At 44.4% G+C, this 17,494-nt stretch overlaps 1 protein-coding gene across 4 annotated transcripts in view; it reads left to right on the top strand.

Annotated features, from left to right (window-relative positions):
• Positions 1–17,494, top strand: part of sema3c (sema domain, immunoglobulin domain (Ig), short basic domain, secreted, (semaphorin) 3C) — a 280,857-nt gene that overhangs the window by 125,393 nt on the left and 137,970 nt on the right. Inside the window, exon 1 of one of the 4 annotated variants that reach the window (XM_080207412.1) lies at positions 7,803–8,139. The exons of 1 other annotated variant lie outside the window; for it this stretch is intronic. The gene's annotated coding sequence lies outside the window, so the exon portion shown is untranslated. Of the gene's footprint in view, positions 1–7,802; positions 8,140–8,341; positions 8,608–9,975; positions 9,995–17,494 lie in introns of those variants that run through there. 2 more of the 4 variants (XM_080207414.1, XM_080207416.1) reach the window with 2 other exon arrangements.

Here is a 17,494-nt window from a genome sequence, read left to right on the forward strand (position 1 = left end):
GTTGGTTGTCTCTGTCACCTGTGGATCCAGCGCCGCTTTTAAAATGAGCCTCTTGCGGTTCAGTCGTCTGGCAGCTTTTCTCTCATCATCTGAAGGGTTTCGCTGCCACGGATTTCCTTTTCCGGATATTTTTCCTCGATTTGACGCACTGCCAGGGGTTCTCAAGGTCTGCGCTCTCCTGTTCCATGGCCTCTGCGTCCTCTGTTGGTGGTGCTGACGATGCGTCCTCCTGCTGCACTGGGGGGTCCACTCGTCCTTCAGAAGCTTTCTCCGGGCCTGCTTCTGTACCGGTGGTCTTTTCCTCTGAGGTGGCAGGGACGCTTGCCTTCTTCACTCCGCCTCCGGTGATTTGGGCGTAAGTGACCTTCCGCTTGGGGCAGGCTCTGTAAACGTGGCCAGCCTCCCCACACAGGTTGCAACATTTGCTGTCCTTGCAGTCCTTTGTCGCGTGCCCCTCCTTCAGGCAGTTTCTGCAGAAGGTGGTGCCGCAGTTTGCGGCAAAATGGCCGGTTTTGCCGCAGATTCGGCACACTTTAGGCTGTCCCGCATAGTACAGGAAGCCTCGATTCCCCCCGATGGCAAAATTGGAGGGCGGGTGCAGGAGGCCTCCGTTGGGGTCAGTCTTGAGAGTTACTCTCACCTGTCCCTTACAGGTCCAGATCCCGTACTTGTCCATCACTTCCACGTACCTTGAGAGGAACGTCAGCACATCAGCCGCAGGGACGTAGGGGTTATACATTTGGAAGGTGATAACCCGGTTCCGCTGGGACGGCACGATGAACAGGGGCTCCGCCGTCAGGATGGAGAGGGGCCCCTCTTTGCCTTTCTCCTTGAGGGCTGTCAGGAACTTGAGGCATCCTGACAGGCTCCTGAAGCTGACGTCCACATAGGGCTGGTTGTTGTATTCAGCCACACCGTAGACGTCTGCTGCTTGGTACCCACAGCACTCCAACAGTACCTTCTTCACCACGAAGTCGCGGCCCACGGGCGAGTCTCCTCCCGAAGCCTTCACCCAGATGGTGTTGGGCAGCCCTTGGCCTGTAGCTCTCGATGCAGCTGCAGCCATAGCTCGATGACACTGAGTCTTACTGTACCGGCGTTAGGTCCAAGCCAGAGGCTTGAAACCCGCATTAAGATCCACCAGCAGCAGCAGAGCTCAAGTGTTACAAACGGTCGTCTCCCAGTCGTCCGACGCCTGCTTCTTTAATCCACAACGCCCATCGAAACCCGATAGGTCTTTCAGCAGAGACCTCCACACAGACACTGAGCCCAAGGCCGCCAATTGAAGCCGGGGCCACAGACAGTCACCCAAGCCAGGAATCGAACCTGGGTCCCTGGCACTGTGAGGCAGCAGTGCTAACCACTGTGCCACTGTGCAGCCCACTTTTCCCTCCTGCTGTGAAATTCCAATAACAGGAATATTCACACATGTCAAGTCATGGATACTGTAGCATAATGGAGTTGTTACTGCATTTGTAATCAAAAAGACCAAGAATAATGATCCAGAGGCAAGAGTTCAAATCCCACCACAAGCATGTGGGGAGCTTAAATTTGAATAATTAAGAAACTGATATCTCTGACAGTGCCCACAAAGCTATCAACTTGTCAAAAAAATCCGCCTGGTTCTCTAATGTCCTTTAGGGAAGGAATTCTGTTGTCTTACCTGGTCTAGCCAACACATTTTGATTTGATTTGAATTGATTTATTATTGTCACAGGCCTTATTTGACAGTGAAAAGTATTGTTTATTGCGTGTTATACTGACAAAGCATACCGTAGGTAGAGAAGGAAAGGAAAGGGTGCAGAATGTAATGTTACAGTCATAGCTAGGATGTAGAGAAAAATCAACTTAATATAAGGTTGATCCATTCAAAAGTCTGACAGCAGCAGGGAAGAAACAGTTTTTGAGTTGATTGAGACGTGACCTCAGACTTTTGTATCTTTTCCCCAAAGGAAGAAGGTGGAAGAGAATATGTCCAGGGTGCTTGGGTCCTTGATTATGCTGGCAGTTTTTCCAAGGCAGTGGGAAATGTGGACAGAGTCAATGGATGGGAAGCTGGTTAGCGTGATGGGCTGGGCTTCATTCACGACCCTTTGTAGTTTCTTGCAGTCTTGGACGGAGCAGGAGCCATGCCAAGCTGTGATACAACCAGAAAGGATTCTTTCTATGGTGAATCTGTAAAAGTTAGTGAAAGTCATAACAGTCATGCCAAATTTCCCTAGCTTGAGAAAGCAGAGGCATTAGTGTGCTTTCTTATCTATAGTGTCAGCGTAGAGGAATCAGAACAGATTGTTGGTGACCTGGACACCCAGAAACTTGAAGCTCGCGACCATTTCCATTCTCATTTTAAACCTATAGTAACATGGTTTATTTTTAGCCTCCCTCTGAAATGGCCAAATAAGCCACTCAGTTAGACCAAACCGCTGTCAGATATTTGAGAAGACAGCTCACCACCACCTTCCAAGAGCAATTAGGGTTGCCCATGCCAGTGACACCCATATCCAATAAAAATTCAGCCCACATTTGGAAACAGCAAGTGCAGACTTTATTTTCCTTTGCTGAGTGAGTACATTTTCTCGGCTGCGTCATTTGGGGTGGGACTAATGATACAGCTGCAGCAGTTGAACTGAGCTCCTTGCTGCGCAGAATGTTCCTCCTCTGGGCTCCTTCCCGGATCACAAGGCAGCATGCCTTCCCCACCAGCCAGATGAGAAACATGTGTCTCTAAATTCACAAATTCACTTGCCAGCTTTTAACTTGGAAAAAATAACTCAGTTGAGATCTCAGTTTAGTTTTTTTCATCCCTGGTTCATACATGGATGAATACTTAAAATGGACAAGAGGGAAAGGGAACTGTACCGTGGCTTCAGACACCACAAGGATTGTGACCTAATCACTTGGCCAAATAAGGAAAGCCCCCTGTTCACCTGGGCTATCATTGACAGAAGACCGTGATGGAGGAAGAACAGATGGAGCATGAATTAAGATTAAATTAAATAACTTTTGGGGACTCTTGAAATGTTAAACAGTATGCTTTGGTCCAAGTGTAACATTCCTTTTCAAGTTAAGTAACTAAACTAGGTAGGTTTATAAAGGCTTAGTAAAATGCATTAATTAAATTCCAATATTCAGGTAATTTATCTATCCAGCTAGCTATTCAGCTATTGACCATATTTTGGTATTGATTAATATGGTTCAGTCCTTATATTCACTTGATTCTGTTTAGTGTCAGAGATCGATGTTGTTCCAACAGGATTAATTGGGATGAATCTTCACACACCCCTTGAGGGCCAGGAGTAGGAGGAATGTTTCACCCTCAGCCCTTAAAGCAAACATAGTCATTTCTGTTCTTCACATCATTGGCAAAAATCTCCCCAAGATTTCTTCCCTCTTTGCAAAGTGCCCAGGAATCCCTTTCTCCCTGGTGATGTCTCCCTGCAAATCATTTCCTTCCCCATCACTCCTCCACAATTACTCTTAAACCCCCTTCTGTAATTTTTACATCCCTCAATCACTCTTTCACAGTCTGCGGTCACTCTTACCTTCCTCAATCACTCTTACACATCCCATAATCACTCTTACAGACCTTCAATCACTCTTACACATGATTGCTCTTACACACTCTGCAATCGCTCTTAAATCCCTTTTGATCATGCCTGTACCGCCTCCCCAGCAATTATTCTTAAACCCCCTTTGACTGTTCATAAACCCCCCACAATCAGTTATAAACCACTTTTGATTACTATTACCCCCCTCACAATCACTTTTAAACTCCCTGTGATCACTTTCACACCCCTTCAATCACTCTTACCCCATAATCATGTTTAAACCCCCGCCATCATTCTTAAACCCCACTTTGATTGTTCTTAAACACCCACAACCTTTTTAAACTCCCTTTGATCACTCTTACCCCCTCAAAAACTCTTAATGCAATCATTCTTAAACACCCATTGATTGTTCTTAGACCCTCCCCCCAATCACTTTTACCCCTGCAATCACTCTTATTCCCCCCGAGTCATTCTTTGTTCCCTGAGATTGCGCTTACCTCCATGATTGCTCTTACCTCCACAATCACTCTTACTCCCGTAATCTCTTTAACGCCCTATAATCTCTCTTACCCTCCCCGCAATCACTCTTACTCCCACAAACAATCTTCCTCCATGTTCAATTGCTCTTGCACCGTCCACAATCACTCTTATTACCCTGCAATCATTTGTACCCAATGTGATCACTTTTACCCCCAGGATCACTCTTAACTCCCACAATCGCTGTCACCCCCATGATGACTCTTACCCCATGATCGCTTTTACAACCTCTGAGCGCTCTTTCCTCTGATTGCTCTTGAGAGTGTTCACTCTCAACACGGCTCCACACTTCACCATTACCACCCCAGCAATCCCTCTCTTGCCCCAACCATGACCTCCCCTTCATTCTGGGCCCTGACCCTTGGTCTTCTCAATCACTGGGGAAAGTGGCCCTTTCTACCCAGCAGCCTGCCAGTGTTTGAATGTGGCCAGTTTCCAGGTGGGAAATTGAATAAACATTTCTAATTAAGACTGGTGGGAAATTCAGCAGGACCTCCACAATCCCAGGATTCCTCTGGATTCCCAGATAGGTGTCACTCCTGTCTCCTGCCTTCCCAGGACCCCGTGCAGTACTACATGCTCTCATAAACACAGCGTAATCAAAGGTTAGCTTCTACCAATGGGTAATCCAAGGTAAAACTCTGAAAAGAACTGAAGAACATAAACTTGGAATGTGTTAAATCTTAGAATGGTATCAGATTCCACACCTCAGTCAGTCAATGCAATTGTTTCCCGTTGAGAGAGCAGTAGTTTTATTTTTCCTCATTAAATCTGTTTGCTTCACACATAGTGCTGCTGATCTGAGTTTTCAACAGGAGTCCCAGCCTAACAATCCTGCTGAGGTCACACAAACTTGACTGTGGTGTGAACTTCAAGCGGATGTTGCCAGTGCAGGGAAATATATTCATCTGCTGAGGACAAAGCAGGAACACTTGTTACAACATGAACTCTATATCCCTGCATACGTCAATGATTTCAGTGTTTTCACCTTGCGTGGACATGGATCAGCCTAGCCCAAATGTAGGGCTCTGAGACTGGGTACCATTATTTGTTAAAGGGCCATGTCTTCTTGTCCATGTGAGCTTCATCTTTTTACAACAAAATAAGGGCGGCACAGTGGTTAGCACTGTTGCCTCACAGTATCGGGGACCCAGGTTCAATTCTGGCCTTGGGTCACTGTCTGTGTGGAGTCTCCACATTCTCCCCTTGTCTGCGTGGGTTTCTTCCCGCACTCCAAAGATGTGCAGGTTAGGCTGATTGGCCATGCTGAATTCCCCTGATGTCAGAGGGTTTAGCAGAGTAAATGTGTGGGGTTACAGGTGTGGGAGCTGTGGGATTGTTGTTGGTGCAGACTCGATGGGCCGAATGGCCTTTGATTCTATGGATTCTATAAACAACAACTCGTATTTATCAAGTGCTTTCACATACATTCCACAGCACTGCACAAAAACACAGTCAACTTGTGTAGAACTTAGAAGACAGAAACATTCAGGCTATTCAGCCTCACCAGCCTTTACTGGTGTTTAAGCTCTGCACTGACATCTTTTCACCCAACTTCACCCAATCTTATCAGCAGTCTTCAATTCCTTTCTCCTTCATGATGTTTATCAAATTTCCCTTTAAACACACCTATGTCACTTATCTCAAATTCATGTGGTCATCAGTTCTAACCACTCTGGGTTTTGAATTTATCCTGAATTCTCTTTTGGATTTATGCCCCATGGGTACATCTTGGCATTAGTGTGAAGGCTACGAGAGATTGGTGGTACTGTATGTCAGTTATCTTTCCTTTCAACAGCCCTGGACTCAGTGCACTCATTCATTATTGCAGTTGAAATTGGAATATCAAGAGTGCACATTCTCACATATCTATTAGCATCTAATATTGCCACGTTTTCACATTCAGTAATAGCAACTTCCAGAAGTGAAATAACATCCCAAAGACATGTTGGAAATATTCCATGTCAAATCCATTTGAAAGCAGGAGTCCTCAACTTTTCTCATGGGATGTGACAGTTTATCTCTTTCTGGAATATTCTCTGGCACTGTGACAAGTGGGGGGTGGGAGGTGGCAGCACGGTGACACAGTGGTTATCACTGTTATCTCACAGGCCAAGAGACCCAGGTTTGATTCTTGGCTTGGGTGACTGTGCGGAGTTTGTACGTTCTCCCCGTGTCTGCATTGGGTTTCTTCTGGATGCTTCAGTTTCCTCTCACAGTCTGAAAGACTGGTTAGGTGCATTGGCCATGCAAAGATTATCCCCCTCTCCCTCAGTGTAACCGAACAGGCCCCAAAGTGTGGTGACTAGGGGATTTTCACAGTAACTTCATTGCAGTGTTAATGTAAGCCTACTTGTGACACCAATAAATAAAACTTTAAAACTTCCACAATTCAGGGGTTATTGGCATCAATGGGCAAAGGTCCACTAACTGATCAGAATGTAAAATACCATTGGCATTCAGCGGTAAAGGAGTTTGTTTGGCAGGACCTTCTCTTTAAGCAATGTGTATGAAAATTCACAACTAATCAAGGAAACAAAATGCATCACTGCGGTTTTCATCATTACACAGCATGACATCACACATTACAGTGCCAGTGGCATTTAGTGACAATTCAAAAGCAGCAAATTCTATGGAAACTTTGGAAATCAATATTGATCCATTTGTAGAAATGATTGAATATCCCACCCATTAAGCAATTGGGAGGGGAGGATCAATAGGGGTCAACAATTGATATTACCGACAGTTTTGTTTCATTTAGCAATTTGTTTCTCGTGTTTACACAATAGCAGAATAGCAGATCACAGGAGGAGCGAGGTACCAACTGTGTTACAATGTGTGAGTTTCATTAACAGATGCCAATGTCTGCCTATTGAGCACTGCCCTGTGGGCAACTGTGCCAGGGACATGCTGGGTAAGTGGCGGGCATGCCTGCGGTTCTGTTTATTTAATATTTTGGCTTGGCAGTGGGTCGGGTGCCACCTGCCACCAGCTGTTACTGAAGCCAGTGTATAATGGAGCCCGGATACAATGCACTCTTCACCTTGAAAAGAACAAGACTGACCATCCGGTGGGCACATTATTGTTGGCACCGCACATCTAATAAATTCAACTCTTTCCTTTAATAATTGGATTTAAAGGAAGAGTCAATAAACCACTTGTAATTCGGCTTAGTGATTAGGTTTATAAAAATCCTGCTGTTAATAATTCATCAGGATTAGCTGTCTTTAGGATATTATGTGGATTAGTTATAGGGTAAGCTCTTTAAGGGGATATGCTCATAAAAATGTCTCCAATCCGCTGCTTCAAAAGTACTTTAATACTTTTAATAAAGGAGAACATAATATAAAAGTTCAATGAAATGTCAGGAGTTGTCACTGGGACAAGTGTGCTTAAATATTTCCTGAATCTTACTGGATTTTGTATTTCATTTGTGCAGTGTTCAATAATATATAATTCTGAAAACGTGGAATTCCTTCATGCGTTCCGTTTCCTGGCTGATTACTTCAGTTGATGCTAGTCCAATAAATGATAAAGTTAAATATTAAAGGATTCTGGATCTTGGTGTTACAGTGGCTTTGTGAGCTCCATTTAATTGGTGTGCTATGTGTCTGCTGCCTCCACACAGGAATGCTGGCAGGGACTGGCAAATTCAAACAGACATATTAGCATAGCAACTGGAAGAGGATTAATGCCTGCTTTCAGTTACTGGAAGAAGTACGATCACTTAGAATTACAGTTTCAGCGCATTAACTTCAGCTTATCCGGTTCTTTCAGGCAGGACATGCCCCAGCCAAGTTGAAGAGTAACTTGCTTCAGGTTGCTGCTGGTGGTTAAGTCAGGCTGAAAGCTGGAGTTTTTGAACCAGATCTTGTCCAGTGCAGGCTCCTCGTTTTAATAATCTATTTAAGCTCGGGCGGCTTTCTGATGAATGATGTCATTGAATGCTTTTGACCATACTAAGGAACGCAGTAAACAGTGGGAAGTGAAACAATAGCATACAGTGGGCAAAAAAACAAAACTGCTGGAACTATCACACATGGCTGAATGTGAGGTAAGGTAATCCGTTTTGAAATTGCAGTCGAGGTTGATTTGTTATCCCAGTAACATTTTTCTCATTTTATACTGGATCTTGGCTTCGGAACCTGAGTTAAACAGACGTCTTTCTGTATCTAAACGCAGTGAGAGCTTCTCTCTGTTCCACTGTTTAGCCAACTTGAAACTGACTTAGAGGCTCACACATACTGCGTTATTAAAGATTGCGCAACGACCTAGCAACCAAGAACGTTAAGTAGCTGAGGAAAACCTGACCAGTTTAGGAAACTCATGAAGCCACTGCATTTCCAACAGGCTGCTGGAAGAGAGGAATATCTTGGGCCGATGTGACGCCTGATTTCACGCACACTGGAGTGCTGCTGTCCAGATTAGTTGCCGGTTACCGTTACAGCCTCCACTCAGATCTCTCTGCACAGAGTGTGAGGCCATCAGGTTGATGTGGACAATTTAGGCAGCAGTTCCTGTTGTAAGTAATTGTATACCTGCTGTTGGAGAAATCTGTCAGTCAGTGGTAAACGAGCTTACATCGGAGGAGTGCAGTGTCTTTGTGAATGATGATGTCTATCCCTATTGTTACTTTCATCCAAGGGAGAGCAGTATATCTGACAGTAGGATTAATTCATAAATGACAAATAGAACTGATGACTGGAAGAAAAGGGGAGATGCTTATCAGAACCATGTGGCAGTTTGAAAATCAGTCTGAAAGTACCTCGCTCCCTCAGCAATCTTTCTTCTTTAATTCCTCCAATATGGATCCCATTGGATTAATGTACAGGGGTTATGACAATTCAATGTTTTGATTCTTTCTAATGTAAGGCTATTGAGTTGGACGATCAGCCATGATCGTGATGAATGGCGGAGCAGGCTCGAAGGGCCAAATGGCCTCCTCCTGCTTCTATCTTCTTTGTTTCTATGTTTTTTTCCTGAGTGAATCACTGGACGGAGAGATTCCCTGGGTTGGGCTGTTTGAAATTCATTCTGGGTTGAAGCAAATGGAATATCATTTCACTGCCTGAAAATGGAAGCTTTTCATTGACTCCTGGCAGACGTCTACATTATTATAACTAACAATGAAAGACCCCTGCCCTGGGCTAAGGGCAAAGGATTCAAAGGTCCTCGATTGATACAAAATATTTATTTTATGCCTGAATGTTAGAATTTTTAAGCTATAAGCACACTAGGCAAACTGATTGTATCTCACAGTGTATTTTCTGGATTATTTTTAATAGCTAAATGGTGAAATTATTAAACTGGGGTTAATAACTATTCTGTCAATTAATGTTTTGAAATACTTGCCTTGATTAACAGGCTAATAATTAATGGATAAAAGTGAGTAAATGACCAAGCACCTAAAATGTGAATAATCAAATGGTAATTGAAGCTGGAATCTTATCTCCTGAATATGTGTGAACAGGTGGCAGATGGATTCTCCATCTGTATATCATGAGCAGCTCAGAATGTTGGTGTTGAAAGTTTCTTCAAAGCCTGATGTACATTTATTTTGAAGGGGATACTTGTATGTGGATGTAAGCTGCTCTGCGGTGACATGTGGGGATGAGGTGGTCACACTTTGCCTCATTTGAAAAATACGTCAAAGTTGTCCTGAGTCCAGTTGTGCTCAGTGAGTCATACCCACTGAGACTGGGCCTCCAGACAACATGTCAGAGTATAAGGAAAATGACTAATGTAGATTGAATGAGTGTAACACAGCACAAAGGAAGGAGGATTTCAAGATCTTTAAATAGAGTACAAATTGCTCAGCCCCTCCGAATACAGATATTATTCGATGAAACTGCAGATGTGCTAAAGCAAGTTACAGAAAACCTCTGCATTGACGAGTAAAAGGTGACACAGTGAGTTGTGATAAATGCGCATTTTTTTCTTTTAGTTTTGTGGCTTTTGCAGTTGAAAAAGCATTTCTGATTTATGATGTGTTAGTTCCTCGCACTGGCAATGGTTTTCTGGGTGTAACTATATACACACGCGCACATTAAACCTAAGTGTTGCTGTGTTATTAGTAAGAAATTGAAGGGATATATTGGGGTATTTTCTCAAATTGTTTCTCACATTGCATTTCACATTTTCTGTCTGAAAAGAGAAAAATTAGCATTTTTTTACTTAAGGACTGATGCTAAAGGTTTCATTGGTGTTATGATAGACGTATTGAAGTGTTGTTCAGCTGGGCTGTGTAGTTATGTGCATTTTAGTATGGGTTGCAGCACAACCCACAAACCGGTGTGGGTCTTAGCCATTGAGGGTAAAAAGATTTAATGGCGGGGGGGGGGGGAGGCGGTGGCCATGCATCAGTGTCAAAGGTAACCAACTTCAACCAGAAGAATCAAGTGGATGATACATTAGCCTCCTCCTGAGGCCCCAACTTCACAGATGTCAATCTTCAGCCAATTCAATTCACCCCATAAGTGGCATTACTCACCAATAACCCACTCATTGATGTTCAGTTTGGGCTCGGTCAGGGTCACTCAGCTCCTGACCTGATGATGGCCCTGTCCAAACATGGGCAGAAGAGCTGAATTCCAAAGGAAAGGTGAGAGTGGTATCAAGTTGATTGAGTGTGATATCAAGAAGCCCTAGCAAAACTGGAGTCAATGTGAATCAGACAGGAAACTTTCCACTGATTGGAGTCATAACTAGCACAGAGGAAAATGGCCATAGTTGTTGGATGTCAATTATCTTAGTCCCCAGGACATCACTTCAGGACTTCCTCAGGATACTGCCCTAAACTTAACCATCTGCAGCTGCTTCATCAATGATCTTCCCTCCATCATAACGTCAGAAGTGGGGATGTTCACCGACGATTATGCAGTTGTCAGTTTCATCGCAACTCATCTTGTGTCCACATGCAGCAAAACCTGGATAACATTCAGGCTTGCACTGACAAGTGCCAAGTAACATTCATTCCACACAAGTACCAAACATGATTATCTTTGTGGGAGGATTAGCACTGCTGACTCACAGCACCACAGACTTGGGTTCACTTCTGGCCTTGGATAATTGTCTGTGTGCAGTTTGCACATTCTCTCTGTGTCTGTGTGGGTTTCCTCCAGGTGCTCTGGTTTCCACCCACACTCCAAAGGTGTGCAAGTTAGGTGGATTGGCCATGATAAATTGCCCTTTCATGTCCCAGGATGCATAGGTTTGGGGGATTAGTGGGGTAAATAAGTGGGGTTACAGGGGAAGGACATGGATAAGATGCTCTGTTGGAGGGTTGATGCAAACTCAATGGGCCAAATAGCCTCCTTCTGCACTGTAAGGATTCTATGGTTCTATTCTAAACATTGCCCCTTGACATTCAATGGCATTACCATCACTGCAACCCTACCATCAACATCCTGGGGTGCTCATTGAACAGAAACTGACCTCACCATATAAACACTGTGGCTACAAGAGAAGATCAGAGGCTCAGAATATTGCAGCAAGTAACTCAGCTCCTGACTGCCAAAAGCCTGTCCATCATTGACAAGGCACAAATCAGAAGTCTGATGGAATAATTTCTTCTTGTCTGGATAGAGGTAGCTCTAACAACACTCATGGAGTTCAATACCATCCAGGACAAAGTATCTTGCTTGATTGGCACCCCATCCATCACTTCACGTGCACTCGCTCTACCACTTGCACACACAGCACCAACTATAAAATGCACTGCAACAATTTAGCAAGCCCCCTTCCACAGCACTCTCCAAACCTACAACCTCTACTACCTAGAAGCAGCTGTCTGAAATCACCAGTAGCTGCAAGCTCCCCTCTAATTCACAAACCATCTTAACTTGGAACTATATCACCATTCCTTCACTGTCACTGAGTATCACTCCCTTCCTAACAGCACTGTGGCTATAGTTACCCCACATGGCTTTCATCAGTTAAAGGAAACAGATAGCTCACTGTCATCTTCTGAAAGGAAATTAGGGATGGAGGATTGATACTAGTCTTTCCAGTCATGCTCACATCTATGAAGGTTAAAAAAAAGTCCAGTAATTTATTCAGTAATCTCAGTACGCTTACCATTTTGTTGCCCCCCTCATAATCAACATCCAATCCCCTCTCCGGGCTGATCACATCTGACCCCTCTCTGATCACAGCAGAACATTTCCTTATACACCACCTCGCCAACACAATAGGGACCCCACTCCCTATATCCACCAACCACCACCACCACCACCACCACTACACCACCCGCCCCACCCCCCACCCCTCATTGACCAGAGACCAGCATCCAACCCATCACACTGTGATTGAGAGCCTGGGACCCCTCCCACCAGCAACAATGGGATCCTCCCGTGACAATCTCTCTGACTCCCCCAGTAGACCAACCTGCTCTCAGTAGAACGCCAGCTTTGTGAAATAGATCCGCGGCTTGAACGTTCGTCAATCAGACTGACTATAGATCAAGGTTTCACCTAGAACAGGCCGGTCATTACGTTCTGCAGAACTTTCTGCAAATACCTTCTTCTGAAGTTTCCAACCTCACCACAGCAACCACTTCCCAGAGAGCTTACCTCCAGGCTAAATTCCAGGCTGTTGTGTCAGCTCTTCTGAATCAATTCAGAACGAACAATTCATGTCCTTTCATTTTCACAGGAATAATACAATTGAAAGTTAAGCTCACTGTCTGAAATAATCAAAAGCAAAGTCACTTTTCAAGTGGTATCACCTGAGTTTCTAATCCCAGGAGACACACCACTGTTTTGTAAGTATGCCCTTGAGGATTTTATTCCACCTTTACTGCTCCAATTCATCATCAGTGATGCATCTGTGTGAGGTTTCTCAATCTTCAGCATTAATACGGTCTGCTACACACTGGCTCTCATGTTATGGCAACCATTGTTATGTAGGACTGTTATTTTCATGTTGAGTCTGTACAGTACTAGACGAACAAGGTTTTCCCTCAGGTCCCACAAATAGCACATCTTCGTATATAAATCATGTCGCACGATGGGAATATAACTTCCTTAGAGAGTGATTAGTCAGATTGCCAATACCTAACTTGAGATTCTAGTGTGTGGAGAGCGGGAACTTTAATATTCACCGCGACCTGTTGTAAACTCTTACGCTGCTGCCTATCTGATTTGTGTTCATCCTAATTTGGAACCTAATTCTAGCACCATTCTGCTAATGAGGTCTTCAGCAAACTCCAAGTCTTGTAATGTTTAGGGGTGTGTTACTGCCCAATGTTACTGCCAGCCATTCTGAGCAGGCCTCAAAAAGAAGCCACTTGGTAAGTCATCATTTGACTGATAACTTAGGAATTTTCCTTTGTTTATCACATTGGATGGTGAGGAAGTATTTATGTAATGTGGCAAAAGGCAGAATCACAACAATTGTCACAAAAAATCTTCCCATTAACAAATTGTTTATAGAACCTTATAGGGACTAAAAGGTTCTTAATTAAGACAACTTTGTAAAGTGCCTCTCTCTGTAACATTTCATGGTGGGTCATGTAGTATCGAACTGGAAACTATCAAATCCAGTGCCCCTGGTCATGCCCCATTGTTATCTATATGCTGAGGGTTATTTCAAAGCAACATAATCATCTTATCTTTTCAAATTATTCAGTCCTAGATTAAAGGAAATCATTAAATGCCAAAGCTGAATTGTTGCCATGATGCTGTCAAATCCATATGCAGACCTGTCACACCTACCTGACAATGATGTGAGTAGCTGTCTCCATAAACTTGACATCAGCATTGAACCACATGTCAACTTATTGCATCCAATGCCTGATTTTGCAACATTTTTGGTTCTTCCTCCTTTAAGTTTCAAACAGGGATTATCAATAATATCAGTGCTGCCTGCTAGTGCATGAAATAAGTGACTGGTTCAGTCCAGCCAGCTTCATAATCTTGACCAAGGACAGGACAATGCAGTCACTTGCTAAGATGGCAGTGATGCTCTTCTCAAAATCCAGTGCCTCTTTGGTTTGTTAACAACATCTTTCTACTCTTCTTCGATTATCTTGCCACGCCTACAGCCTGTGACTTACCTATAGTTTGTGACTCGCCTGTAGCCTGTGACTCGTCTATAGGTTGTGACTCACCCTGTATTCAAGTTCACTAACAGCATTCTCTGGGATTTGTACAGAAGTGTGGGTGCTTGCAGATATCAGGGCGCAGGATAGTGTCAAGTGGCCTTGCTTTCCAAACAGACTGCTGTTTCCCACTACAAATTGTCGGAAAGTGACAGCAATGTCCAACCAGCAGACATGAACAGAGCTTGCACCGTAAGATAGTCATATCTGTCTTGTTGTAGTAAGGATGTGGAGATGTTGGACTGGGCTAAGCACAGTAAGAAGTCTCACAACATCAGGTTAAAGTCCTGTTGGACTTTAACCTGGTGTTGTGAGACTTCTTACTGTTGTTGTAGTAAGGACAACCTTGTCTTTTAAGTGGACTGATAGTATTGCCACCATTGTCAGTTGAAATACCACATACATAATAATGAACATGTCCCTTGAAGTAGCCAGTCTATGTATTATGCAGCCAAGTTGTGCCACTATTTGTGAGGAAGCCCTTTGGATGTATCATTGACTTAATGTGCAGTTCACCAAACTGTAATTTGCACTTGTAATGTGTATCTCATATGTATGCATAATTAAGTGTGAAAGAGATCTAAGATTATAATGGGCTAGTAGTATGTTGCAGGATAACACGTAACAGCACTGATAATGTCAGACATGTATCTGGTAAACGGTATTGTTAATGGAGTGGCTAACCTTGATCAGTTCTCACTGTAAGCTGCATGTGGACCACAGGTTTGCCTATGTTTATGTTGTAAAATACCTTCAAGGAATATCAGCATGAATCACTAAAGGAAATGTGTCATGTGAACCAGTCCTAGTTTCACTTTTGCTTTGAGCAGAGCACACACACACAGCTCCTAATGTGTGCTCTGCCAAAGCAAAAGTGAAACTAATATACCACATACAACATTGAGAGCATCTCACACCTGGTGTCTAGGTTCTTTATGCAGTGGAGCTGGGACAATGCTTCCACATTCCAAACTTTTGGTGCACCATTTTTTTTATTCACTTGTGGGACATGGTGTCACCTACCTGCCAGCATTTATTACCCATTCCTGGTTGCCCAAGGGCAGTTGAGAGTCAGCCACATTGCTGCCAACTCCTCTAGCTTTTGGCACAAGTCCCATGAAATAGCTCCTCAGAGGCCGATGGCCCTTCACCAGATTTCCTTTATTTACAAACTTATCTCCGCTCTTAAGAGTGCTTCAGGTACAAAGTCAGAATCCAGAGCATCAGTAGCTCTGATACTCCTCAATATATTTATACAGGTGAGACTCCTTGATTGGACAGGCAATCATGATCTCAATCAGGGAGCTCAGACTCCAAGAATCCAACCTCATGAGTCTTGTTAGGGTCATTAAACCCCAACCCCCTGAACCAATTTCTAAGCACCTTCAGGCAGTCTGACCTGACAGTGAAGGATCAAAACGCCAAACAACATGACCTCGCTCTTGCCAGTGTTTGCTTTTTGGCTCCCAAGGCCAGTTCAAACTGGTTATAGATGCTAGTCAGTCTGCGCACTGACAATAGATTTGAGCAGAAGACAGTGATGTTGTCTAGGTACGTGGAGATTTTGAGCTGCATGCCTCCACTGTCTGGGATTGTCTTATGTCCACATTGTTCCTGACGGACTTGGCAAAAAGTTTGACAAAACACAAACTAGACAGGGAAGAGAGAATAGCCCTGCCTGACGTCAGATTTGATTGGAAAACTTTTTGATCTCCACCCATTGATTGAATCTGTGCTATTGATGTGCGTGAAGAGCAGTTGAATCCAACTGTGAATTTCCTCTGGAAACCCCAGTTTAGAGAACACCTTCATTGTGCAGATGTGCAATTTGTAAGGCCTTCTCCTGGTCTAAACTAATCAAGCTGGTGTCCACACTCCTCTCTCTACAGCTGAGAAATTGTATCCCTGAACAACACAGGGTTGTCAGAGAGCTTCCCACTGGGCACAACACTGGGTTGATCGTCAACTTCAAAGCAGATTTCCCTAGATTGGCGATGACCTTGCAAGGAATTTTGTAATCCACGTTAAGCAGTGACATGGCTCTCCAGTTTTTGATTTCCTCCCTCTCCTCTTTTCACTTGTAGATGAGGGTCATGATGCCTGTTCTTTATGGATTATGACATGTTGCCAGTGAGAAGCAGAGACTTGCATAGATCTTCAGCGGATCTGGGCTGATCCAGACCCAGACTGTCAAATACAAATTGGGAGTTTTATTCATCTTAAAGGACTTGCCTGTCTAAGTCAGCACATCCAGAGTTAAGTTTGTCCAGAATCTCCCACACACAGTTACAGGAGACCTCTTTAAAGAGACAGGAAGGTCATGCTGTCTGTAGCCTTCATATCTTACAGTTCAGTATAAAGGATTTGCTGATGCAGAGTATGTTAGACTGTGAAGGTGGGAAGAATATTCTGCACTCTCTGGTGTTCAGTGTGGAGACTGGGAAGAGTGGAATTGTGGTGCACCTGAATCCCAACATCTTCCCGTCTCCATCAGAATTAAGTTCTGGGTAGGAAGGCCCATGCTCAACTTTCCCACCTGTCTCCGACTGAGGCCCTTGAAGGGCCAGTAATGGCCACTTAAGGGCTATAGCCTGACACTGCTAGGATTAACCCAAATGGACTGTCACCATGCAGCTGCGTGGCCGGCTTGTCACCTCTAGGTGTTGTTGGCTGGTGCCTGATCGAGGGACTGGATATTGGGAATGAGGGGACTGGTGCCTGATTGAGGGACTGGGAATAGGGGGGCTGGGGTTCACCCCGCTGCCCTTGCTGCTGATCCTCATTGTCATTGGTGATGTCCTGGTAGCAGTGGCAGCCTCCCCAGTGGCATTGCTGAGCACAGGAACCGCCGGCAGCTCTGGGTAGGTGAAACGTCATCTCCAGGGGTGCACGGGGGAGGGGGGCATTCCAAGAGAAGGACTGCCTCTTGCCTCACTCATGGTTAAGAGCAATCTGAAAAAAAGAGGCCTTGTGCATCTCTCACCAGCTCTCCAGCCAGCCGGTGAGATCCCCAGCACCTGAACAACATTCCACCTGGTGTTACCAAGCTGCCTTCTTCCTTCAGGCTGCTGGTCACAGAGCTCTCTGTGTATCTTTTAGAAGAAACATGAACATGTTTTATTCTGGTCTGCAGGGCAGATTCTGCACCCGGAGATGAATTTATCATAGAATCCTGACAGTGCAGAAGGAGGCCATTCTGCCCATCGAGTCTGCATGACAACAATCCCACCCAGGCCTATTTCCTGTAACCCCACACATTTACCTCACTAATTGCACTAACCTACGCATCCCAGCACATTAAGGGGCAATT

This window comes from Carcharhinus amblyrhynchos, chromosome 19 (assembly GCF_965287045.1).
Source record: "Carcharhinus amblyrhynchos chromosome 19, sCarAmb.v2.hapA, whole genome shotgun sequence".
NCBI classification, from domain to species: Eukaryota; Metazoa; Chordata; class Chondrichthyes; order Carcharhiniformes; family Carcharhinidae; genus Carcharhinus; species Carcharhinus amblyrhynchos.